This window comes from Sus scrofa, chromosome 5, assembly GCF_000003025.6.
Source record: "Sus scrofa isolate TJ Tabasco breed Duroc chromosome 5, Sscrofa11.1, whole genome shotgun sequence".
NCBI classification, from domain to species: domain Eukaryota; kingdom Metazoa; phylum Chordata; class Mammalia; order Artiodactyla; family Suidae; genus Sus; species Sus scrofa.
In genome coordinates this window covers 51,219,833-51,246,331 of record NC_010447.5, presented here as the reverse complement: position 1 = coordinate 51,246,331, position 26,499 = coordinate 51,219,833, and the positions used below count along the sequence as shown (strand labels likewise).

The 26,499-nt window shown below is 39.8% G+C and overlaps 1 protein-coding gene across 3 annotated transcripts in view; it reads right to left on the bottom strand.

The window, feature by feature from the left end:
* Positions 1 to 26,499, bottom strand: part of ST8SIA1 (ST8 alpha-N-acetyl-neuraminide alpha-2,8-sialyltransferase 1) — a 152,915-nt gene that overhangs the window by 117,895 nt on the left and 8,521 nt on the right. The window contains exon 2 of one of the 3 annotated variants that reach the window (XM_021092235.1): positions 4,617 to 4,689. The exons of the other annotated variants lie outside the window; for them this stretch is intronic. The gene's annotated coding sequence lies outside the window, so the exon portion shown is untranslated. The remainder of the gene's footprint in view (positions 1 to 4,616; positions 4,690 to 26,499) is intronic. 3 annotated transcript variants of the gene reach the window in all.

Genomic DNA, 26,499 nt, shown 5'->3' with positions numbered 1-26,499 from the left:
TGGGAGTTCCTGTTGTGGTTCAGTGGTTAACGAATCCGACTAGAAACCATGAGGTTGCAGGTTCGATCCCTGGCCTTGCTCAGTCAGTTAAGGATCTGGTGTTGCCCTGAGCTGTGGTGTAGGTGGCAAACACTGCTTGGGTCCTGCATTGCTGTGGCTTTGGCATGGGCTGGAAGCTACAGCTCCGACTGGACCCCTAGCTTGGGAAACTCCATATGCCGCAGGTTCAGCCCTAGAAAAGACAAAAAAAAAAAAAATCAATCAGTTTGATTTTTTTCCTGGAAACATCTCTTCTGGAACCTTTTGTCCTCTGGCTTTAATCTGGACTACTTTCTCTCTAGCCTTCAGAAACACCTGTCATTCTGTGAACTGCTTTCACCTCTTTTCTGTACTGTGTTACTCAAGTTTCCTTTATCCATATTTTCTCTGGCTTAGTACTTTCTCATTTGGGTGTCTCATATACTCTTTCTAAGAAAGAGTGCAAAAAAGGTACATTTATTTGAGTCTTTGAATGTTGAAAACACTTCTTACTTGTTTGGTTGGGTATAAAATTCTAATTTAGAAATAAGTTGCAGGAGTCCCTGTCATGGCTCAGGGGAAATCAATCTGACTAGTATCCATGAGGATGCAGGTTCAATCCCTGGCCTCAATCAGTGTGTCAGGGATCCGTCATTACCATGGCTGTGATGTAGGTCAAAGACACAGCTCAGATTCCACATTGCAATGGCTGTGGCTTAGGCTGGCAGCTACAGCTCCAATTTAACCCCTAGCTGGGAACCTCCATATACCACAGGTGTGTGGCCCTGAAAAGCAAAAAAAAAAAAAAAAAAAAAAAAAAAAAAAAAAAAAAAAAAAAAAGAAGAAGAAAGAAAGAAGTTTGAAAGTATACATTGTTTTCCAGCTTCCAGCACTTTGTTGAAAAGTCTAGCATCATTCTATTTCTATTCCTTTTATTTTAGTCACTTTTCATCTTTAAAGATTTTTAAGATCTTAAATTAGGGGTTCTGAAATTTCACACTGATATGGCTTGAACAGGTCTCTTGCATTCATTGTGTTGGACACTTGGTGGTCCCTTGCAACCAGGAAACAGGTTCTTCAGTTCAGGAAACAACCTTCTGTTATTCCTTTAATAACTTTTATCCTCCTTTTCTTATGTATTTTTCTTCCCTAAGTTCCTATTATCCAAACGTCTTACCTTTTGATCCATTTTTTTCACTGTTTTATTTTTCTTTTCTATTTTGGGGGAAATGATTCCTTAAACATTACTTTACATATTCTCCTGTTGAATTTTTAATTTCCACTACTACATTTTTAATATTAAAAGTTCTGTCTTATCTTCAAAAAGTTTTATGTTCATAGCTTCCTAATCTTTGTGAATACAATATATTTTCTTTGTGAGAATCATAGCTATATCATTTACTATAAATTCTTCTGCTTCCTTATCATCTGTTTCATGTGTGTTTTTCCTATTGGTTTAGTTTGGTCTGTCTTTCATGTTAGAGGCTTTCTAAAAATATTTACAAATCTATGGTTGTCTGTTTATATTTAAGAATGAGGTACTAAATAGATGAATGACAGCTCTATGCTTAGGTAGTGATTACCAACTGTTGGGTCTCATCAGAGTGTAATCCAATAGGGACCCAGCCATTTCATGGGAGGATGCCCAAATGTCAGTATCCACATCCTCTTCTTTTGAACTAGCCAGTTTTCCCATTGAAGAAACATCCAAGTTCTTGATAAGGTATAAGCCCAGTTGATAACATTCTGGAGCTAAATGAAAAGAGGGGGCTGAGGTCTCACCTTTCAGAACACAACCTCTCTAATTCCCCTGTTTTCAGCTGATGTCCCAAGTCCATAGTATCTCTAGTCTTCTAACAGATGGACAAGGACAACTCTCTGTCTATGGGTAAGGGGAGATCTGGAACACGTCCAATCAGTCTTCCTGTTTTTAGTGTCATCCGCACTCACTTCTAATTGCTGAGTCTTTTGGGAATTCTGAAACATAAACTGGCTTCCTTCTTGCTGGCTTACCCTGTTGCAAACACAAGTTTTCAATTTCTATACTTTACATGTTGTCAGACATAACAGGGCCATCTGCTTTTCATCTCCTAAAATTTTGTTGATGTCTTTTGTCTGCTGTTGTCTCCTCTTCCATTTTCTTCATTCTTATAAATTTATTCCTATTTATATACTTCTCCTATCATGTATTAGTCTTTCAAAATGGGCCAGGAAACCAGAACCCCGGTGGTATTATAAGTCTTCAGTTTAAATTCTTTACTGGTGATTTTTGATAATGTTTTCTGATTTGAAAACATAGATGTGTAAAACTAAAAGGCTACCAGGAAAAACCATTTTGATGATGGTTGCTTTAAAGAAATGAAAATGGCATATGTAGGGAATTTTAATATTCATCTTATATATTTCTACACCTTTTTGGTGCTGTGAACATTATCATTTTTATTATTTTATCAATTTGTCATTCATTTGTCATATTTATTTTTTATTCATTCATTCATATTATGTATTTCTATTTGTTAATTTGTTACTTTCTCATTTTAAATTTGTTTAATTTTTAAAGCCATTAAAAATTTAAAGTAAAGATGCTTGTTACAGAAAACCTGGAAAATATTTAAAAGTACAAGTAAGAAATTAAAAGTTAAAAAAATACAACCAATACAAATGATTAATATTTTTTCTCCCTGTGATCCTGATCCCATATTCTCAGGCTTTAAACCTGACTTAAAATTACTAATCAATTATCCCTTTTTCTCCAGCATCCTGAGAGTCTCCTTCTTACCTAAAGCCTTAACTTTTGCTCATAAAAATACATACATTTGTCCTAAGCTAAAGAAAAATTCCCTCAAAAAATGCCACCTCTTTAAGATATGCTAAATTCTCTCTGAGAACTTTTTCAAAACAAACGTCTCAAGGCACTTACTGCTTCTATTTTTTCATTCACCTTTTCACTTGCCTCCAGTCTATCACCTTTACTGAAAATACACTCAGTCTCCAAGGTCTTCAAATACATCCAGATGACCAAATCGAATTAAATGGCCTTGCCTCACTTCTTAGTCATCCTGTCCAGTCTGGCATTTGGCACTGTTGACCAACTCCTTCCTTCTTACAATCTTCTTTGCCCTGGATATCCATAGCAGTGTATCAACCCACCTAACCACCTCCTCTCTATTTGCTTTTTCTCTCTTCTTCCTTCCATCACCTAAATGTGGTTCTGTCCCAAAGCTCAAACTTTCGCCCCCTGTACTTTTTATTCTAATAATAATGAAAGATTGAGTCACAGCCACATTCCATATATTCAATTTAAGAAAACTAATATTATCTTATAGAGAGATACAAAAAAGAAGAGACCTAGAATGCACCATTAGGAGATGTCTAAAATTGAGGGGCAGGGTTGGGTTAACAGAGAAAGGAAGACACAAAGAGAAAAAAAGGAGTTAGGAAAACCATTCAGTTCATACTATGCATAAGACACTACTTGAAGGTCCTTTCATTTATATACTACCCTATTTAGTTCTTGACACAATCCCATGGCTCAGGTACTTTATTTCTCTTTGCAAGAGCTAAGCACAGTGAAAACTCTTGTGTCTGCCACCTCTGCTAACTTTAGCCCCTGGGATGGAAGTGTGAAGGGTGCCCTCTGATGCAGAGCCCTGATCCATCCCATCTTGGAGGCTACACCTTCCCAACTGAGCAGGAAGGACCCTCCACTGTCTCTCTTGGTGACCCCTGCACAAAAACCACATAGCTATGATCCAGGTCACCTGATGAAGAAGACAGCACAGTGTAATGGAAAGAGCAGAGGCTCTAGAGTCACATAGCTTTCTACCACTTACTGCTATGTGGCTTTGGCCAAACCACTTAACACTCTGATTTTCAGCTTCCCTATTGATAAAATGGAGACAAACTTATTTGAAAACAAATGAAAGGACTGTAAATAAAGTACTTAGTATGCAGGAAGTGCTCATAAATAGTGGTGGTTATTATTATTCTAACTTTATAAAGAAAGACGGGATACTTTCATAACGAAAGAGAAGGTGATGGGAAGCCAAGGAAGAGAGTTTCAAGAAAAGGGGCTTATGTTTCTTCCAAAGCATAGACATAAGCCTGGACTGAAACCTGCGCTTCTCTGCACAACTTTAGAGAAGGACTCTCAGCAGCAATTCACTATCTATAGAAAGCATCTCTGTGAGAAGGGCCAAGAATCTGGTCCCCCTGTGACTGAGCAAGAGTCAGGGAAAGTCACAGTCATTGACCCAGGACCTCCTACTGCCTAGAGACCACATGTCCCCAAATAAGAGGGCGCACATCACAACTGAATCCTACAACAAGTTGTGTCTATATTTTCTGGATATATTGTTTTGACAAAATATTTTAAAGGCCAAAAAAGTATATATTTTTAAAGGAACAATGACAAAATGGAAAAGTGTCATAAGCCCCTGTGGATTTAGAAAGATCGGACTACAAAATATGCTGAATATTCTCTGTAGATCTATTAACATTCCTTTTGCCATAAAAATAAAGTATGATCATCAATATGGTAAACCAAAAGTGAACAGACTCCCCCCCCCCAAAAAAAAATAAATAAAAGACAAACTGACCAGAAAAGCTGAGAGAAGTCTTATGGCCCATGGAAGTATTTCAGACAGCAGCTGCAGACTGTTCACAGACACTCTGATAATGGAGAACATAATTAGTTTTCCTTGACAAAGAAAAATAGAAGAACCAATGAGGTCAAAATCCATAAATTAATTCAATTCAATGAGTGCTGTGTTTGTTTGAATAAATCCTCTGTGCTTGAAATAGCAGGTCACAGAAGATGTACAAGCCACAAGCCAAGGGAGTGAAGGGTGCCCAGATATTTATTCACTCATCCATTCATTCATTCATCTATTGAATGCTTGTTATGCACCGAATGGATGCAAAAGACTATCTGCTAAACCTTAGGAATGAGGGTGAACAAGATGGGTCTCTCTCTTCTAAAATCTCATGGTCTTCTGGCAAGAGGGAGCAACAAATAAACCACGTGGGCACAGTTGATCAGTGCATGGGGGTGAATGCATAGAACCCCACCAAGGGGAGATAACTGGAGGGCTGGATAGCATGGAAGGGAACAGGTGGAGTGAGATGGGAAAAGATTTTCTAAGATCAACATGTAAACTGAGAATTGAAAGACTAAGAGGATTTAGTCAGACAGGCCAAAGGCTAGAAGCATGAGAAAAATAGAGAATTCCTGACCAAGAAAACAGCATGTACAAAAGTACCCAGTTCCCAATCCCACAGGCCAGGGCCAGTCCAGAACAATTTTTTCAACCATCTCTGACAAAATGAGGAAAATGCACGCAATGAGTAAGGCTTTCATATTTTATTTTAATTAGCAACCCTTCTTTTTCCCTGAGATTATGTCCTTTCTAGATGTTGATGTTAACATGTAAAGTCTTTAATGAAATGGTGGTATTTTATTATTTCCTTATTTGCCACAATACAAAATTACCCATTTATTAATGTCCATTTATTAATTTATTTGCTAATTTTCTAGCCCATTAAATCCTAAATTTAGGAAACTTTGAACACAATGAACAGAGCTACAAGCACTTGGCATGATGAGAAGGCAAAATGCACGTGGCGGATAAGCATGCATTAGTTTACACAGGAGACTGAATTCAAAAAGTAGGCAAGGATCAGATCATGAGGGGCTTTATACGGCTGGTTAATAAGTTTAGACTTTATCCCATAGGCAAAAAGGATGGGAAGGATATTCAAAACAGAGAGGAATTAGCAAATGTGATGCTGGACAAGTCACTTACTCTTTTTCTGTTACTTATTTGGAAAATTCTGATGCTGGTAACCATACCACAACTACCACACATAGGGGTGCTTAAAACAAAAGCAAGACAAGTTGATGAAATACTCCACAAATTCTAGTGTACACTTCAATGTACAGGGTTACTATTAATAAGAGCCTCCTTCTTTAAATAAATATTTGCACTAGCCAGCTTTAAAATCCTTCCCATCACTTTTGGCCAAGATACTGGACCAACAGGTCCTACTGATAGAACATTAAGTGACAAAAACAGGACGACACTTCTTGAGTTCTGCTCAATGAATGACACATCTCTGCACAGACTCTGATTTATATGTGTGACAAAGGATCCCCTCCTAACAATCTACCACGTGAATTTTTAAGAGTTACTAAAAATTTAGTATTCATGTTAGAATGCTAGATTTGTAGACTCTACCAAGACTTTTCCTTCAACAGTCTACAAAGAAGCCTGGCTGCTGTGCCACACTTGGCCATGTAACAATGCTTCCTTTGTGCCTGATGCATGGTTTTGAAATTTCCACAAATATTAGAAAAGACATGTTGTATCAGTGCATTATCAGCGTTATGGGGAAGTGGCGGTGATTTTCAACTGCCAGGGCTCTTGTTTGTAAATACAAATTACTTCCCTCACTGCTGGATTAACCTAAAGGCAGACTAAGTTTGTATAGGGTGTGCCAACCAAGTAAGGGCATCACAGAAATGGGAAAAAAATAAAATTGTTTAAATAACTTAATGCTTGAATTCCTAAAAAGTGCTGAAGGAATCATCATGGGCCAATTCAAAAAACTTGGCTAAACCAAGCATCCCATATTGTTTTCAATGGGTGGGGCCTCTAAAATTTTAAGCAGAACTTTTGGTTAATTTAGCAAACAACTTTAGGTTTTTGTGCATCCTGAGACTAACTCTTGGGCAAGTAGGGATGAGTCTTTAGAATAACAGTAATTTATACTATAATTTTTAATAACTTTGAGACATATCTGTCTCAAATATCTGTGTTGTTTACAGTTCAGATATGAACCATCCATACATGTGCTGATTTAGTCATAACTCATGCTTAGTGAGCTTTTGGACACAAGGTAACCTGAATTTGAATTCTGGTCCTATCTCTTAATACCTGTGAGAACTTGAATATGTTCTATAAACTCCTTAAGCCTCAGTTTTTCTCAACCAGAAATAGAAGTAAAACAGTATCCATCTCTTAGGTCAGTAGAGAAAACAAGACCAAGCATAGAAATTATTTTACATAGAACTTGTCACACTGCTCAAAGTTAGCCATTATTAGTACTTCTATTTTAACTCATTTTTCTACATAAAGTAAAACGAGGTTATATAGAAGGACAAGAAGACTCCATGCTTTAATTAAAGCCACCAAATAAACACACTTGTGTTTTGCCAACAAATAGGAAAAACACGGAACAAATGATGGAGGAGTTATTCCCACACAGAAACCACCAGAAACAGAAAATGGGATAATATCCAAAGAAGCAGAAAATGAGAAGCAAGAGAATTCCAGCCTGTGCCAAAGGGCTTGGGTGACCACTTGTCCACAAATGTCATCCTATTTCAGTGAATCTGGACAACAAAGCCAGATCCCCAGTGATGATCAACAACAAAATAGAATCATTGGAATGTACACTTAACTGTACCCAAATTGATGAATATATGCATAAGCTTAATTTCCCAAATTTTGTGGTAAGTACTTTAAACTTCTTACACAGGTGCTTTTATATCTGAAATATGCTAAGAATGTCCATGAGTGAAGGACGTGTGTTGCCAGCAGGAAGGTCCTAGGCCATATGGCACCAGCAGACATGCTCTATTTATGCCTTTGGTATTTGCTCATGTGCAGTTTAGATACTGTCATTGTTTTCAATGTTTGTCTAGTGAAAAAAATATTTTACTCGTATTTGCTCTGTGAGTGTGTGTGTGTGTGTGTGTGTGCGCACACACGTGCATGCCTATGTCTGGGTATTTCAAGGTAAGGGGTCCATGAAATAAGCGCTTTGCAATCCTTAAAGCATGGAGTTGGTTTACCTGAGGAGGGATAAAGCAAGGGAATAAGTATGTCAGGGAGTCTGCCTCTGCCATCCATCCATACCCTTACTAGCTCAATCCCACCTGCGGCCCAAACATCCACTGCACATAGGCCAGGACAGAGGAACTGACAAAGTGACCAAGGTGGAACTGGTCCAGCCTCACACTCTCCCCTCCCCGACTCCATGCTCACCAGCACCAGTATTCCTTGTAGACCCTTAGTCATCAGAGAGCTCTCAAACACAGTTATCTCCCCACAGCCAGTGTGCCCCTCCACAGAGGTTTCTAACTCCCCCTCTATTTATGTCATCATGGTGAGGGCTTTGACTGTTCACTCCTTGCAACATCTGCTAGAACAGCCCTTGAAGATAAATCAACACGTAACTGATGAAAGAGCTATGGGAAGGCATCAAGAATCCCATTCAACAATAGGGCAAAGACTTAAAGGAGAAAAATAAGAGAGTTACCTGGTGGTCTAGGTGTTAGGACTCAGCTCTTTCACCACTGTAGCCCAGGTTCAATTCCTGGTCTGGGAACTGAGATCCCACATCAAGCCACCACATACCGTGGCCTAAAAAAGAATTTTTTTTTTAAAGAAAAGAAGGTAGTTTCCGTTGTGGTTCAGTGAGTTAAGAATCCAACTAGTCTCCATGAGGATGCAGGTTCGATCCTTGGCCTCACTCAGTGGGTTAAAGGATCCAGTGTTGCCATGAGCTGTGGTGTAGGTCTCAGATGTGGCTTGGATCTGGCGTTGCTGTGGCTGTGGTGAAGGCTGACAGCAGGCGCTCCAATTTGACTCCTAGCCTGGGAACTTCTATATGCCACAGGTGTGGCCATAAAAAGCAAGCAAGAAAGAAAGAGAGGAAGAAGGAAGGGAGGGATGGAGGAAGAAAGAAGGAAGAAAAATGAAATGAAAACTGGCTCAACTGGCAGAAGAAAACTCGATTCCTGCAGAGACCCCCTGACTCAGGACAAGAATAGGTAGAGCATGTTAAATCTTCATAAACAGGAGCACTTGAGGCTCAAACCTGATTTATTGTTTCTCCCTTCTCTTCTATTAACTCTACTAAATCATTTTTTAATCTGGAGGGTTTTCTGCTGAGTCTCTTAAATCTGCCCATTCTGTACCAGTCCCATTGTCCACACTCAACATCAGGCTTTTGGCATGACATTAACTCATATACCCACCTCTGACAATCTGCCCCATGCCACTAACATGTGTGCTTCTAATCACAGTTACCAAGTTACAGAAGCCCTCGAACTCCAGTTGAACCTCATCCTAACTGCTCAAGAAATTTTTTCCATCTTACACTCATATAATCCTGCTGAAACCAACCATTCAGCACTAGCTCACAACCAAAAACCCCTTCTCAGCTTCAGAATGTGCCATTACCATTTCTCTGTCAATTCAAATCCCACCCATCCTTCAGGAGTACATCCAAGACTCTTCTCTACCCCAAGTACCATTACTTAGGTGACTGATCCACTGCCAACCAGCACCTGGATGTCTGGGGCTTTGTTTTATCCTTTCCCTGTATCCTCCCTCAAAGCTATTATCATAGTGAGAGCTCAACAATGATTTGTTGAATAAAAGAAGATGTACCAACCAGAGTTGAAATTCAATTGCTTGCAAGCAAGACATTTCTCTTTTTCTCATTTTTCCTACTCCTCATTCCATTCCCATCCCAACCACCCATGACAGATCTGTGCTTCATTAACAAGAAACTTAGTTTAGAACACCCAGTCTTTCTCTGAAGTCTGATACATGCAGAGAAAATGGAGCAAAATTAACACACACCAACTTTTAAAACCAATCACCAATCTGCTCTCTTGTGAACAGAGCTTCTATTTTGCCTCTTGCTTTCCATTTCCCTTAAAAAATCTCAACTATTTTCCTGCCCTCCCTCCTGCATTCCCTCCTTAAAATAATGACATTTCCAGAAACCAGATTTATTTAAGCTTCTCATAGTGAGCTGTGTTTCCCTCTCAAACTGAGGGCTTTATGACAGAAAAGGCTAAGAGGAGGATATGCAGCAAGAAGCCATGAAGGAGTGGAAAAATAGATACTTTGAATAATCTGGAAGAGATGAAAGTGGTTAGGGCAAACGAACCAACTCAGGAAACCCCCAACCCCCCAAAATCGACCTTCACAGGGAAGCAATGCTCTAGGATGAAATGAGTTGCTTGTTCAAGTGGGAGGTCCACTTTAGCTTGCTTCCAGTCAGCATAATGGTTTATCTGGATGTTTATTATATCGACTGCAGATCTCCACCACAAGTATTCAAACAGGATACAGTCTGGGATGGGGTCTGGTGAGTACGTTTAAAGGATCTATGAGCAGTAAGTAGGGTGTAGGGAAGGAGAATGGAAGGGAGTGAGTGGGAGAGGGATGGAGGGAGGGAGAGAGAATGAGAGGAGGAGGGAGGAGGAGGAGAAGAGGAAGAAGAAGGAGAAAGAGAAAAAGGAGGAGGAGGGGGAGGAGAGGAAAAGGAGAAGGAGAAGAAGAGGGGGAGGGAAGGAGAAGAAGAAAGAGAAGAAAAAAGAAGGAAGAAGGAGGGCGATGGAGGGGAGGGGAGGGGAGAGGAGGAGAAGGGAGAGACTGGGGAGGGAGGGAGGAAGGAAAGAAGGAAGGAAGGAAGTGAGGGGGGAAGAAGGAAAGAAGGAAAAAAGGAATGAAGGGAGGAAAAGAAAGAATCTGGAAGAAAGCAAGCTTCCAAAATAATTTTTGAAGCCAAATATGGAGCTGATGCTTAGTGAGAGAAAGACCTAGCGTCAGCGTTTCCTGAGTTCGCATCCTGGCTCAGCCATTCACTACCTCTCTGAATCCTACTTTCTTCACAGCTCTGTAACTTGCCCAAGGCCACAGAGTTCAAAACTGATGAGGGGTAAGACTCAACTGAAGAGAGACGAGGGGAAGGGGAAATAAATCCATCATTGAACTCATTGAAGGGACACTAAAAACAGGCCCATTGAAGAATACCAATCACAAGAAGTAGAGACTATAAAAGAGAACAAAGTATCATTATTTATAAAATATATGAATATACAAGTTCATATATGGAACCCCAAGAGGATAAACTGGAGAAAAAACACACTAAGAAAGTTAAATAAGGTGGATTATTATAAATAAAAATTAATAACTTTCCTATATATAAATAATAACCACCTAAATAATTATGAAAACAAGAGACTACTGGGTATTTAAAAAGCATCAAAAACTGAAGAACTAGGAGTAATCGCAATAAGAAATGTATACAATCTAAGAGAAAAAAACTAGTATCTCTGGTTTGGAAATAAGGATTGAATATGTAAGTAAATATATCTTATTCTTGGATAGAAAGTTTCAGTTTTGTTACAAAATACCAGTTACTGAAATTCAAATGAAAATATCAACAGGAATCACTTAAACTTGAGAAGCAACCTCAATTGTACCTCAAAGAAAAATATGAAAGAACCACAAAATTCTGACAAACAGTGAGAATTTAGAACTATCTACCCTTTTGAGATATTAAAATTTACTATAAAGCTACTGTAATTGAGACAGGATGATTGCAGAACAAAACTAATGAGACAAAGTTATGCAAGGAGAGTGGGACTTTCAAAACAGACTCATACATACAGGATTATCTAGCATGGATAAACGTCACATTTCAAATCAGTGCAGGGAGGCAAGTTTTTTGTTCTGTTTTTAAGTAATGATGCTAGAACATATGGGGAAAATACTGAATCTTTACCTCTTTATACTAAAATAAATCACAGATCTAAAATTTAAAGAAAAGAAGTTAATTGTAAAATACCCAATGAAGGAGTGTCCGTTGTGGTGCAACAGATTGGTGGCATCGTGGGAGTGCTGGGACACAGATTCAATCCCTGGTCCAGCATAGTGTGTTAAGGATCCAGCATTGCCACAGCTATAGCTTAGGTCGCAACTGCAGCTTGAATCTGATCCCTAGCCTGGGAACGCCACATGCCGCAGGGTGCCCCCCCCCAAAAAAAAAGAAAGAAAGAAAGGAAAAAACAGAACAAAAACAATGAAAATACCTTGGGCTACAGGAATCATGACACAAAGGTTCAAAAACCACAAAAGAAAAAACTGACAAAGCTGATTGCCTGATCTTTAAGACTTTAGAGAAAAAAAAAATTTTAAACATTAAGCAAAGTCATATTGGGAAAAATATTTGCCACACATATGACAATATTTGCCACAAGATATGTCCCTTAATAAAGGACACTAGGCATCAAAAAAGACAAAGTGACCCCTCAAGAAGAAAACAGGCAAAACACATGAAGTAACTTTCACAGGAGAAGAAATCCTCAGGAATAATAATAAAAAAAAGTAAAATGAAGCACAATCTCACTAGTCATTAAAATCATAATTTTTCACCTGTATATTTGCAAAACTTTTTAAAATGAATAAAACCAACAGACTTCTCTTAATCACAAAACAGATGACTTTACTTGGAAGATAATTTGTAAATATATCAATCTATCTAAAATTAAATGTGTTGCTTCATGACCCTGAATTTTCCGTTAAAGAAGCTATCCTGTGGAGATAATTGCAGAAGCAGAAACACCTATTTCTAGGATGCTCATTAAGCCATTTTTGGTTTTTTAAAAAAAAGGGGGGGGGATACCCAGCATGATCAATTCTAAAATGCAATTTTCTCTCTCCATCTTTTTTGTTTAATGAGATAGCACAGCTGGGGTCTCTACATGCTAAATGAGGTATATAGTGACAGAAATGTTGTGGGTGAGAAAACATGGCTATTGTTAAAAATATTTTTATGAGATTTGATTATTATTACTTAATAAGTATGTTAGTTATTTACTACTACAAAACAAATTACCCCCAAACGCAGCAGATTCAGAAACAAAGGTGTATATTCTCTTATGGTTTCTGAGGGTCAGGAGCATCTGGGCTGAATAGGTCTGGCTCAGTGTCACTCATGAACTAACTTGTAGTCAAGCAGTCAGCTGCAGGCTGCAGTCACCTAAACCTGGAGGAAGCACTTCTGTGGTTGTTGGGAGCCTTGGTTCCTCACTGGCTATTGCCCAGAAACCTCAGTTTCTTACCTCAGCTCCATAAACTGCCTGAGTGTCCTCACAACAGAGCAGCTGGCTTCTCCTAGAAGCCACTGACCCAATGGAGAGAGAGAGAGAGAGAAGCCCAGAGTGGTCTTTATAACTTAATCTCTGAAGTGACATACCATCACTTCTGCAGTAATCTATTCTATTCTAGAAATGAGTCACTAAACTCAGCCTACACTCAGAGGGAAGGATGATACATAAATACAAGGAGGTGGGGCTTCCTGGGAGCCATCTTAGAAGCCATCCCTATATCTATATTTATATCTATATCTATATCTATATCTATATCTATACCTATGGATTATATCTAGATGTTTAGATATATCTATATCTATACCCATACCTATACCTGTATGTATATCTATACATATGGAGTATATCTAGATGTTTATATGGATATAGATATTAACATTTATATAAAGTAGGGGGATTATACATTCAATTTTATTTGAAATAGTCCTACTTTATTGCTGTTGTCCTGGAATAATGACAGTATTTTACCTCATGCATCCCAATTTGGATGCTAAATTATATGCTGAGTAGAAAAACATCTGAAAGGATACCCTTCAAAACATTCACACTGTCAACCTCAAGGGAACAATACTGAGAAGACTTTTATGTTTGCTTCATACACAGTTGTAAATTTTAGCTTTTACGATAAAAAGGCATTACCTTAATAAAGTAATTTTCAAAAAATGGAAATTATCTGTTATCTTTTGGAATAACTCAAACTATTACATGACTTCCATTTCAGACACAGAGACTGATACGGAAAGAAAAGCCCCTGAGGATTTCAGCAATGAAGAGAAGAAAGAGAATAACTTTCTTTTTTCGAGGTATTACAGAAAAGATCCCCACTGACCATGGCACAGTGGGGGTGGCATTTCTTGGCATCCATCTCACAGATATAAATGAGAATTAAGAAAGTGGGCTATGAAAGCTAGATAGAGAAAAACACCAACCCTAAAACTAAGCCACTGGGATGAATAAGAGATGTTAGGCAGAGAGAGAGAAAGAAAGGTGATATATTCCCATTGACTTGAACCTTAAGATCTTTGCTTGATTTGCAGGATCCTTGAGGAGTGGGTGGTAAAAATAGCCTTGGATACAAATAATAGTAAAATATAGCAAATGTTAATTTGCCTTCAAAAGACTGAAATTTTATCATTTCAGATTCTTCCCTTTGTGTCAAAACACTGCAATATAAGGAGGTGGCAGGCTTTAACTCGAAGCCCTGAATGTCAGTGCTGGTCCTACAGCAAAGGAGGCAGTCCAACCTAGGAAGGAGCCCTAAAGCCCAAGATCCCATGAACCCTAGAGCCAGACAAACTTTTTCCTAACTGCCCTAGCGAGGTCCTTGAGCTCTCTTTGTTTCAGTTTCTCCATCAATAGAATAGGACTATCTTAGACTTTTCAAAAAACGGTGCTGAAACAAGTGGACATCCATATGCAAAAAAATAATAATAATCTAGATACAAACCTTACACTCCTCACAAAAAATAACTCAAAATAGATCAAAGACCTGAGTATAAAATGCACAACTATAAAACTCTTGGAAGATAACACAAGAGAAAACCTAGATGACCCTGGATACAGCAATGATGTTTGCCACTTAACACCAAAGGCACAGTCCATGAAAGAAATAATTGGTCATTATTTTCAACTAATTGACTGGAATTCATTAAAATTACTTCTGCTCTATTAAAGACAATGTCAAGAGAATGGAAAGGTAAATCACAGACTGGGAGAAAATATTTGCAAAAAGACAGCTGATAAAGGACTGTTATTCCAAATATACAAAGAACTCATAAAACTCAACAATAAGAAGACAGGAGGGAGTTCCCGTCGTGGCGCAGTGGTTAACAAATCTGACTAGGAACCCTGAGGTTGCGGGTTCGATCCCTGCCCTTGCTCAGTGGGTTGAGGATGTGGCGTTGCCGTGAGCTGTGGTGTAGGTCGCAGACGCAGCTCGGATCCCGAGTTGCTATGGCTCTGGTGTAGGCTGGTGGCTACAGCTCCGATTGGACCCCTAGCCTGGGAACCTCCATATGCCGCAGGAGCGGCCCAAGAAATGGCAAAAAGACAAAAAAAAAAAAAAAAAAAAAGAAGAAGAAGAAGAAGAAGAAGACAGGAGTTCCTGTCATGACACAGCAGAAACAAATCCGACTAGGAACCATGAAGATGTCGGTTGGATCCCTGGCCTAGCTCAGTGGGTTAGGGATCCAGCTTTGCCATGAGCTGTGGTGTAGGTCACAGAGGCGGCTCGGATCTGGCTTCCATATGCCGAGGGTATGGCCCAAAAAACAAAAAGAAAAAAATTTAAAAATTTAAAACAAAAACAGTAAGAAAACAATCCAATTTTTTTTTTTTTTTTTTTGGTCTTTTTGTCTTTTTAGGGCCTCATCCACACCATATGGAGGTTCCCAGGCTGGGGATCTAATCAGAGCTGTAGCCACCGGCCTACACCAGAGCCACAGCAACGCCAGATCTGAGCTGCATCTGCAACCTACACCACAGCTCACGGCAATGCCGGATTCTTAACCCACTGAGCAAGGCCAGGGATTGAACCTGCAATCTCATGGTTCCTAGTCGGATTCGTTTCCACTGTGCCATGACGGGAACTCCATCAATCCAATTTTTAAAAGAAAACAAAACCAAAAACCAATTCACAGATACAGAGAACAGACTGGTGTTTGCCAAAGGCAGGGGGGTGGAGATACATGAGTGAAGACAGTCAAAAGGTACAAACTTCCAGTTTTAAAATAAGTTAAGTCCTGGGGATGTAATATACAGCATGGTGACTATAGTTAGCAGTGTTATACATTTGGTAATTGTGTATCCGAAAGTTGCTAAGAGAGTAGAGTTTAAGTTCTCATCACAAGGACAAAAACTTTGTAACTATGTATGGTGGTGGGTGTTAACTAGACTTACTTTGATGATCATTTCACAACATACACCAATACTGAGTCATTATTTTATACACTGGAAAGTAATATGTTGTTGTTATAAGTCGATTAAATCTCATGTTAAAAAATGGGCCAAAGACCTTAACAGACACCTCACCAAATGGCAGTAAAACATATGAAAAGATGCTCCACATTCTACGTCAGAGGGGATATGCAAATTAAAACAGTGAGATATCATTACACACCTATTAGAATGGCCAAAGACTAGAACACTGACAACACCAATTGCTGGTGAGACCATGAAACAACAGGAACTCTCATTCATTGTTGGCGGGCAGACAAAACAGTACTGCCACTTTGGAAGATATGTGCAGTTTCTTACAAAACTAAACACACTCTTATCATACAATCCAGCCATTACACTCCTTGGTAGTTCCCCCTAAAAGTTTAAAAGCTTATGCCCACATAAAAACCTGCACACATGTTCACAGCAGCTCTACTCACAACTGCCAAAACTTGGAAGCAATCACAATGTCCTTGAGGAGGTGAATGGATATAGGAAATGCTGCAGATCCATACAATGGAATATTACTCAGCACTAAAAAGAAATGAGCTCTCAAGCTGTGAAAAGATTTGGAAGAACCTGAAATGCCTATTACTAAGGGAAACCAATCTGCAAAGGCTATACACTGTATGATTCCAACAATATGACATTCTGGAAAAGGCAAAACTATGGACTCAATGAACGATCAGTGGTTGTCAGGGGTTGGGGTGGGGGGAAGCAGAGATGAACAGGTAGAGGAATTTTAGAGCAGTGAAAATACATTGTCTGATACTATAATGGTGGATACACATCATTACACATGTATTCAAACCCACAGCATGTACAACACCAAGAGTGAACCCTACGGAAAACTGTGGACTTTGGGTGATTATGTCAATGTAGGTTTATCAGTTGCAACAAGTGGACCCCTCTAGTGGGGGATGCTGATGATGAGGGTGACTATTCATAAGTGGGGGCGGAGGTCATATAGGAAATCTCTAACTTCCTCTCATCTTTGCTGCGAACCTAAAACTGCTCTAAAAATGTTTAAAAGGCTTTAAAAAGGTGCAAGAGGTGCCTGCCCTTGGGAAGGAGGAAGAAGGGAAACACGAGCCAAGGAAAGTGGGAGGGGAGGACTCTAGAAACAGAGGCGGCCTTCAGTTGGCAGCCAGCAAAGACATGGCGACCTCCATGCTTCAACCATAAGAGAGCAGATGCTGCCAGTACCCGGATGAGGAAAGAAATGGATCCTTCTCCACAGCCTCCAGAAAGGAAGGCAGTCCGCTGACACTGATTTCAGCCCACTGAGATGAGGCCCACGTTAGACTTCTAGTCCACCGAACTATGAAATAATTAATTTGTGTCCTTTGGAGTGGGGAGAGGGAAGGACTATCTTCCAAAGCTCCTATGATGATGGCAACATACATAAAGTAGTTCCAAGAGGTTCTGATACATAGTAAGCGTTCATTAAATGCTAGCTCTCGGCACCACCTACAAGCTAAACGGCCTTAGGCAAATAATTACTCACAGCCTGTTTCTTTGTAAAATAAGGATAATAATATCTCCCTCATGGAGCAGTTGTGAATGTTAAATGATAACACTGCGTAAAGTACTTAAAACGGGGCCTGGCATATGGCAGACACAAAATAAATAACAACCATGCTACTAAAAATATCATCATTAGTGCTTGAAAATGAGCTGATTTTAAAATCTAGGGTTAGATGGATATATTGTGCATGAGACCATCTAGCCAGGGCTTGCACGGAGCTGGTGCTCGATAAATGCTAGTTAAATATAAATCTGATTTTCTATGTTATATCTCTGTTTTGAAAGTCCAAAGAGAACCTTTTGAACGGCTTCGAAGTTAAAAATCTTGACATCTGATACATCAGGACCAATCTTCCAGCTTTTCTACAAGTTCTTTCCTTTTGTAACAGGATTTTCAGTGGCATTTTATGCTGGAATTATGGGTGAAGTTCAAAACTGGAGACACAGCTGCTAATAAGTACCTCCACATTCTCAGTTGACAGCGACAGTGGATATGTGGTCGGTCCCTCAGGAGGGCTTGAGGGAACTCATTAACAATTAAGTCCCCTCCACCACTACCATCCCCCAACCATGGTCCAAAAAAAGAGAAAACGGGGAACCAGCGAAAGCTGCTGAGAAAGGGGAATTCTTCCATTCCCTGAAGAAGAGGGGGCACACAGGAGAATCAAGACCCAAGGCACTTGGGAGTCCCCACTGTGGCTCAGCGAGCTAAGAACCCAACTGAGCTCAGAGAGGATGGGGGTTCAATTTCTGGCCTCGCTCAGTGGGTTGCGGTGTAAGTCACAGATGCTGCTGTTATCTGGCATTGCCATGGCTGCGGCATTGGCCTGCAGCTGCAGCTCAGATTCAAACCCTAGCCTGGGAACTTCCATTTGCCATAGGTGAGGTTGTGAAAAGAAAAAAAAGAAAAACACTGGAGGGACCTGGCCATGGGGACAGACTTCCCTAGGGTCGGCTTAAGGCAGCATGCTTGTTATTCTGCCTCCCAAGCTTCCTAAATGGGAAGAAAAGGAAATGAGGACGAACTGGTAGTAGAAAGTGACCCTAAATGATGAGGCAACAGTTGAAGACGATCATGGTAAACCCCCAAAATGGGGTGGGGGGGGGCACAGACGCCTTTTTGGAATGAGCAGCCTTGATCACCCGCTTAAGATGAAAGTGAGCTGATTCAGTTGGATATGTCACTCTTCCTGGGGCCCATGGGGATCCTTTAAGAAACGGTGCACACTGCCTGAGTTTTAGAAGGATGGACAAACGTATCCAGGGAATAAGTATAACAAAATATGAGGGGTTTTCATCTATCTGGGAGTTATGGTCATAGCCCTGAACTTAGACAAACATGTGCTCAGTACCCCACATTTTAAGTTCAGAAAGCTGCTGAAATGTGGAGCTGGCCACCTCCCTACAAGTCTTGTATGCAGTGGTTCCCATCAGAGGTGCAGTCCTGCTACCACGCAGTTGATCTGCGCTGGGAAGGCCTGGGAGGAATGAGCAGCCTCGGGGTGCCCTGTATTTGATGTTATGCTATTGCCCCTCTGCTCTGGGGAGAGGAGAGACTATGTCCTCCTTCTCTGCCAACTAGGGGAGAAGAGGGGGTGGAGAAAGTGCCCAAAGGACCCCCTTATAAAGACCCTGAGAATCTGCCTTAAAGAGAAACCGTCATTTCACTCTCCCATGCTTTGCTGTGCCCTGTTCTGTGCTGTCTGAAAAGGAGAAAACAGACATGGCAAGAGATGCTGAGGCTGAGGCTGATGGGTGGTGAAAATCCCTTTAGTGTGGCAAGGATGCCCAGCAGGCGGAGGAATCAAGACAAATCGCGGGAAAAGACGTGGGCAGCCTATCAGGGTTCACCTGAGGAGCAGGGGTCACCCAGGTAAAGCCGTGGAGAGTCCTCCCTGACCAGCGGGGAAGGAGCAGCCCCCAGGACAGGATGGATCAGGGCTGTGCATCAGAGGGCGCCCTTCGGAGGTCTACCCCAGGGGCTGGAGGTTCACGGGGGCGGGGGCTCGTCAAAGGCAGCCGAGGAGGTAGACACAAGAGCTTTTGCTGTGCTTTAAAATCAACAAAACTGAGCTAAATACCAAAATAAAACTATCCCAATAATCAAGGTAGGGGCACATTGATGGAATCGGCCCAAGAGGGTCAGAGAGGCACTGCAGTCAGGGAAGTGGGGGGAGGTCAGGAAATAGATTTAACAAGGCAAAGTGGCAGCAGGTTCCGGGAAAAAAGAAAACGTTTTAACCTCACGTTTCAACTCCCCACCGCTGGTGGAGCGTACTATTTCCGGACCCTCCTCTCCCCTTCCTATTGAGCTTCCTCTTGCAATGGTGCAGGGCTGGTGGGGTGCAGATCAGCCACTCACAGAGTGATGCCTGTCCAAGCCGGCTGGCCTCTCTATCTCTTCTATTCCATTAGTAAGTGAGTTTGTGGTTTCCCCCATGGACTCGTGTACCTTTTAGCAATGCTTTAAAGGGTTTTACCTTTCTGCCATCATATGTGCTGCATAAGATACCACTGAACTGCGTGGAGGCCTCTGAGCTCCCTATGCAGGCCAAAACTAACATGGACTGGAGGAGGGACATGGGCCCTCTCTGGACTCTGCCAAATCCAGACATACACAGCTCAGTTCTGAGAGTGAAGGTCAACTTGTGCTTGGTTTTCCTCCATAAAAAGGAGTTGAGAGGCTGCTCCTATAAATACTATGTCTTGTGTGCTTCTATGTTCTCTGCTGGAAAGCCCATATTCTCCTGGCTGCCTGCTTTATTCTCAGAGCCTAGCCACACTGCCTGGCACATAGAAGGCACCAAAGAGATATTTGCTGAACAAAGGAATGTAGGTGGAAATGAATGAGTTGGGAGTGAGTATTTATGGCACAGTCTTAATATTAGGCAACAAAAGAAACTATCCCTAAAAGGCATTCAGACAGCTGCGGACAGGACTTTCAGACAGTCTAATGTCTTTGTTCAGACAACTAACACTTATTAGACACTTACTAATAAGACCGTGTTGAGGGATCTAAAACAGACTCAATCTTTGACCCTAAAGCACCAAAGCAACAGTGTGTATAAGCTGCTTCAAACAGGTGCAAGGCGACAAGGACACGGATAGAGGTGACATAGGCCAATAACACAATCAACCTCCAAAAACCTGACCCAACAAAATATCATCATGAGATGTTTGTGCCTTTTTACTGCACTTTCACCCTCCACTCAGGTGGTTATGATTTGCTCCAGATTCAAGTTCGAGTTTTAATTTCAGTAAACCGGGAAAAAACTCTTAACAGTCAGAAAATACAGTTGGTTTATTTAACACAGTTGTATTTTTCCTTGAAATCTCTACCTTATAGTGAAGCAAAAATCTCATTTTCCTTTTTTTTTTTTTTTTTCTTTTTGCCATTTCTTGGGCTGTTCCCGCGGTATATGGAGGTTCCCAGGCTAGGGGTCTAATCAGAGCTGTAGCTGCCGGCCTACACCACAGCCACAGCAATGTGGGATCCGAGCCACGTCTGTGACCTACACCATAGCTCACAGCAACACTGGATCCTTAACCCACTGAACAAGGCCAGGAATCGAACCCGCAACCTCATGGTTCCTAGTCAGATTCGTTATCCACTGAGCCACAACGGAAACTCCTTATTTTCCCTTTTAAATTACATTTTTATTTAATTTCTCAAGTCCTGGCAAATAGTCCCATAAAGGTACTGCCTTTTTCAAAAAATTGAAGTATAGCTGATTTATAATACTGTGTTAGTTTCAGATGTTCAACAAAGTTTTTATATACATACTTTTTCAGATTCTTTTCCATTACAGGCTATTACAAGATACTGAATATGGTTTCACATGCTATACAGTAAGTCTTTGTTGTTTAATATATATATATAAATAATAATCATTATGATATATACTTCTATATTAGTGTGTGTGTTAATCCCAAACTCCTAATTTACCTCTCTTCCCCCTTTTCCCTTTGGTAACCATAAGTTTGTTTTCTATGTCTGTGAGTCTGTTTGCTGGAAAAAGTAAAAACTCTAATTCAAAAAGATACATGCCCCCTAATGTTCACTGCAGTGCTATTCACAATAGCCAGGACACTGAAGCAACCAAAATACCCATTAACAAAGGAATGGATAAAGAAGATGTGATACATACACACAATAGAATATTTCTCATCCACAAAAATGAATGAAATAATGCCATCTGCAGCAACACGGATGGGCCCAGAGATTATCACACTAAGTGAAGCCAGTCAGTCAGAGAAAGACAACTATCATATGACATCACTTATATGGATAATCAAAAAATAGTACAAATGAAACTATTTACAAAATAAGGCTCTGCTTTTTAAATGTAGGTGAAAGACCATAGTAATGAGAAGGATAACAGTGACAGGAAAGTTCCACGGCACTAAATAAATTCCTCATATCTAGGTCTCCACAATGCTCAGTGAACAGCCGACTGCCACTGTTTATATCCAGTTTTATGGGAATCTTACATAGTTGCTTTGACTTCCTGAAAATTTCCTAATGGTAATTTCATCATTTGATGCTAATAACCATTGTATGTCTGGCTATTTATGCAATCGCTATCCACGCTGGAAAGGAGGAAACCTCAAATCTACCCTTAGTCAAAAATCAAGACTTTTCTATGAACAACCCCCCCCCAAAAAAAAAAAAGTTATAAGAACTGATGGTAGGGGAAAAAAAACTGTCAAGAAACTACTTTATAAATTCATATTTTCAACAACAGTGAGGGAGGGTAACCCTTTTGTCCACACCCTCTCCAGCATTTGGCATTTGTTGACTTGTTAATGATGGCCATTCTGACCAGTGTGAGGTAGTACCTCGTAGTTTTGATTTTCATTTTTCTCTAATAATTAGTGACGTTGACTATTGTTTCATGTGCCTGTTGGACATCTGTATATCTTCTTTGGAGAAATGTCTATTCACTCAGAAAACTACATATAGAACTACATAGGACCCAGCAATCCCACTCCTAGGCATGTATCTGTGGACTAAACTTTCACTGAAAAAGATACGTACGCCTTTATGTTCATTGCAGCACTATTCACAATACCCAAGACATGAAAACAACCTAAATGTCCATCAACAGATGAATGGATTAAGAAGATGTGGTATATATACACAATGGAATACTACTCAACCATAAAAAAGAACAAAATAATGCCATTTGCAGCCAAATGGATGGAACTAGAGACTCTCACACTAAGTGAAGTGAATCAGAAAGTGATAGACAAACATCATATGATATCACTTATATCTGAAATCTCATATATGGCACAAATTAACCTATCTACAGAAAAGAAACAAAACTCATGGACTTGGAGAACAGATTTGTGTTTGCCAAGGGGGAAGGGGAGGGAGAGGGATGGACTGGGTGTTTGGGGTTAGTAGATACAAACTATTGCATTTGGAGTGGATAAGCAATGAGATCCTGCTCTATAGCACAGGGAACTATGATGTAGAATAATGTGAGAAAAAAATATACATATGTACGACTGTACAGAATATGTATTTCTGTACAGCATAAATTGATAGAACATTGTGAATCAGCTATAATAGAAAAAATAAAAATCTTACAAATAAAAATAAATAAATAAATAAATGTAATAGGGCCAATAATAGTCTCTTTAAGAATTGTCATCAAAATTGAACGAGTTTATATATAAAAAAGAAACTACTTTTAGAAAATGTATTCTAAGAAAAACAAACAGATGTAAATATACATCCATGTATACACAAGGATGTTAATAAAAGCACTATTTATAAAGGTGAGACATTGAAACATGAATATCCAGTAACAGTGGATTATTTAAATAAATTATTAACTACTCTAACAAAGGAAAATCTCACAGCCATTTAAAAGGGAGGATGTAGATCTACATATATTATTACCACAAAAACATTCACAACGTACTATCAAATTCATTATATAGGTACACACAGAGGCACTGAATGGTCTGGAAGAATATATACCAAAATATTAGCAATGTTTCTCTTTGGGTGAACAGATGTCAGTTACTTTTACAAATGAAAGCAGTACTGCTCTTACCATTAAATGCCTACTTTGGGAAAGAAGAACTCTTTAAAGAGACTTTTTGATTCCCTCTGTTCAGTACTTCCCACATACATACGAAAAAAATTTTAAAGACACAAATCTAACATGCAAATTTTAATATCCTTTCTAACCATCCTTTAGAAGAAAGTAATTTGTTCCACGTGGTAACATTTTTTTTAAAAAAAACCCATGGTAAATAACTGTTTTTCTAAAATGAAAATCATAAAGCTAGTTTATCCCAAGCTTGAAAGTTAAAAATTAACTACGTAAGAAACTGTTAAAGATATAACACTGAATGATTAAAAGAGGACATAAAACTAAATACACAAAAATACACACAATTTAGTAAGACATATATATGCAAACAAATATCCACAAAAGAAACAGTGTTAACAAGGAGTACTTCTGAGGCACAGAATTAGGAGTGATTTTTTTTCCCTTTTTTCCTACATTTTAAATGTCCCTATAGCTGGAATCTATTACTTCCAATCAGACAAATAAAAAACACTATAAAATTTTTAAATAAGCATGAGACAAAAAATCATGTATGTATTTGTTTTATCAATAATTGAAACAAGCACTTTGTTCAAAAAAAAAAAAAAAAAGCCCTTCCTCATTACACTCCCTTGGAAATAAATCTCTGGTGGTATACTACTCTGTTACTTAAGCCCTGAATAATGGAGAACCGCAGCTCTGAATTCATTTCAGCTTCCTCCTGGCACCTAATTAAAGGAGTGACACAGCTCTTACAGTCTTGGCTGCCTCCCTCCTGTGCAATGCCATAGCTAGAAGATAGTCCAGCAGAAAGGGGGGAAATCAATTGCTCCAAATTCAACATAATTACCTAAAACAGACAAACTCTCACCCTTGGAACACACTACTTGATTTCTTACTGACTTAACTCAGGATGCTAGATTAGACTGTAAATTCTATAAAATCATGAACCATGTCTAACTTTCATCACTGTATCCCAGCACCTAACTGGCACACAATAGGCATTGATTAAATGTGAATGAAAGAATGAATGAATCAATGAATGAAAGGGTGATTTATGGCTGGGGTCTGCCCCCTGCCTTAAAATTCTGCTGGCCATTTCATAGCAGCCTGTGTAGAACACAATGGAAGAAGAAGTTGTGTCATAAGGTCATATTTCACTGTCATACATTCCATTACTAAAAGTGCAAGTAGCAGGCAAAGGATGTGTCCCAGGAAACAGCCTCATCATTATGGCTTAATAATTAGCAATCATTTGGCACCTAATCCTCTCAAAGTAAGAACTGCCACCCACAGCTAAGGCTCAGAAAAGCCAGGTAAAATTTTCAAGGTCACAAAGTTAATAAATGACAGAACCAGGATCACAACCTGATTCACTGGGGCCCTGAAGTCCAGACTCTTCTTAGGTAGGAGCAAGCATCCTGTCATCTCACAGAGCTGAGTGAGGATGTCTAAGGACTGTATGCTAATTATCTCCCTCCATTACCTTCATACACCTAGGAAGTGGGTTAGCATATTACACCATTTTTCAGATGACAAAACAAAGGAAAAGAGAGGTGATGCAGCTTGCCCAAGGTCACACAGATCCCAATAGAGCCAAAATGGAAAGAAACACTAACAAGTATTTTACCAGAAATCTATCACAACCACTATGGAAAACAGTATGGAGGTATCTCAGAATACTAAATATAGAACTACCATATGACCCAGCCATCCCACTCTGGGGCATATATCTGGACAAAACTTCCATTGAAAAAGATATATGCACCCCTATGTTCAGTGCACTATTCACAATACCCAAGACATGGAAACAACCTAAATGTCCATCAACAGATGAATGGATTAAGAAGATATGGTATATATACACAATGGAATACTACTCAGCCATAAAAAATCCAACATAATGCCATTTGAGGCAACAAGGATGGAACTAGAGACTCTTACACTAAGTGAAGTAAGTCAGAACGTGATAGATAAATATCATATGATACCACATATCTGGAATCTCATATATGGCACAAATTAACCTATCTACAGAAAAGAAAGAAACTCATGGACTTGTAGAACAGACTTGTGGTTGCCAAAGGGGAGAGGGAGGGAATGGGATGGACTGGGAGTTTGGGGTTTTAGATGTAAACGATTGCGTTTGGAGTGGATAATCAGTGAGATCCTGCTGAATAGCACAAGGAACTGTATCTAACCATTGGTGATGGACCATGATGGAGGATAATGTGTGAAAAAGAATGTGTATGTATACGTGTATATATATGACTGGGTCACTTTGCTGTACAGCAGAAACTGACAGAACAATGCAAATCAAATATAATAGAAAAAATAAAAACCTAGACAAAAGAGAAATCTATCAACTTCATCCTAAGGGGCTGTGCTAATGATGCAGTCAGCATCACTTCCAAGATGATTCACAACGGTGATGAGAAAAACAACCTTTGAGAGAAAAACAGTATGTTTCACTGAGTACAGTACGGTCTTGCTCAGAGTCTGCACACTTTGTCAAGGACTTGAGTTTAGGAGCCCCGCCATAAGCTCCCTCTTCGCTTTTCCCCCCAGGGCACCTTTTTAAATAAGCATTTAAGAGTTAAAAAGTTACCGAGTTTGGGACCTCAGCCTGCACCACCTTGTAAGTGATAGGTGCTTGCCCCCCCTGCTCTCTGCTGTCTCCTGCCCCAGCTTCTGGCCTGGAAAGGAGGTTTGCCCCTCTCCTAGCTCAATGGGCCCCCACGCTTCTGGGAACTGTAAGTAATAAATTTTGTGACTCTACTTCCTTTGCGTGGGTGGATTGAAACTGTGTTCTCAATCAAAGTAGTAGGTTTCACCTCCGGCACAGTGAGGGCTGGATGCTAGGGGGCTACCTGCCACCCCCAAGGGAGGAGCTTGCGTCTCCTGATTCAGCAGGTTACAATCTGCATGTTCTTAATTCGATGCGACAGCTCTGGCTTCTTAATAGAACTTTGT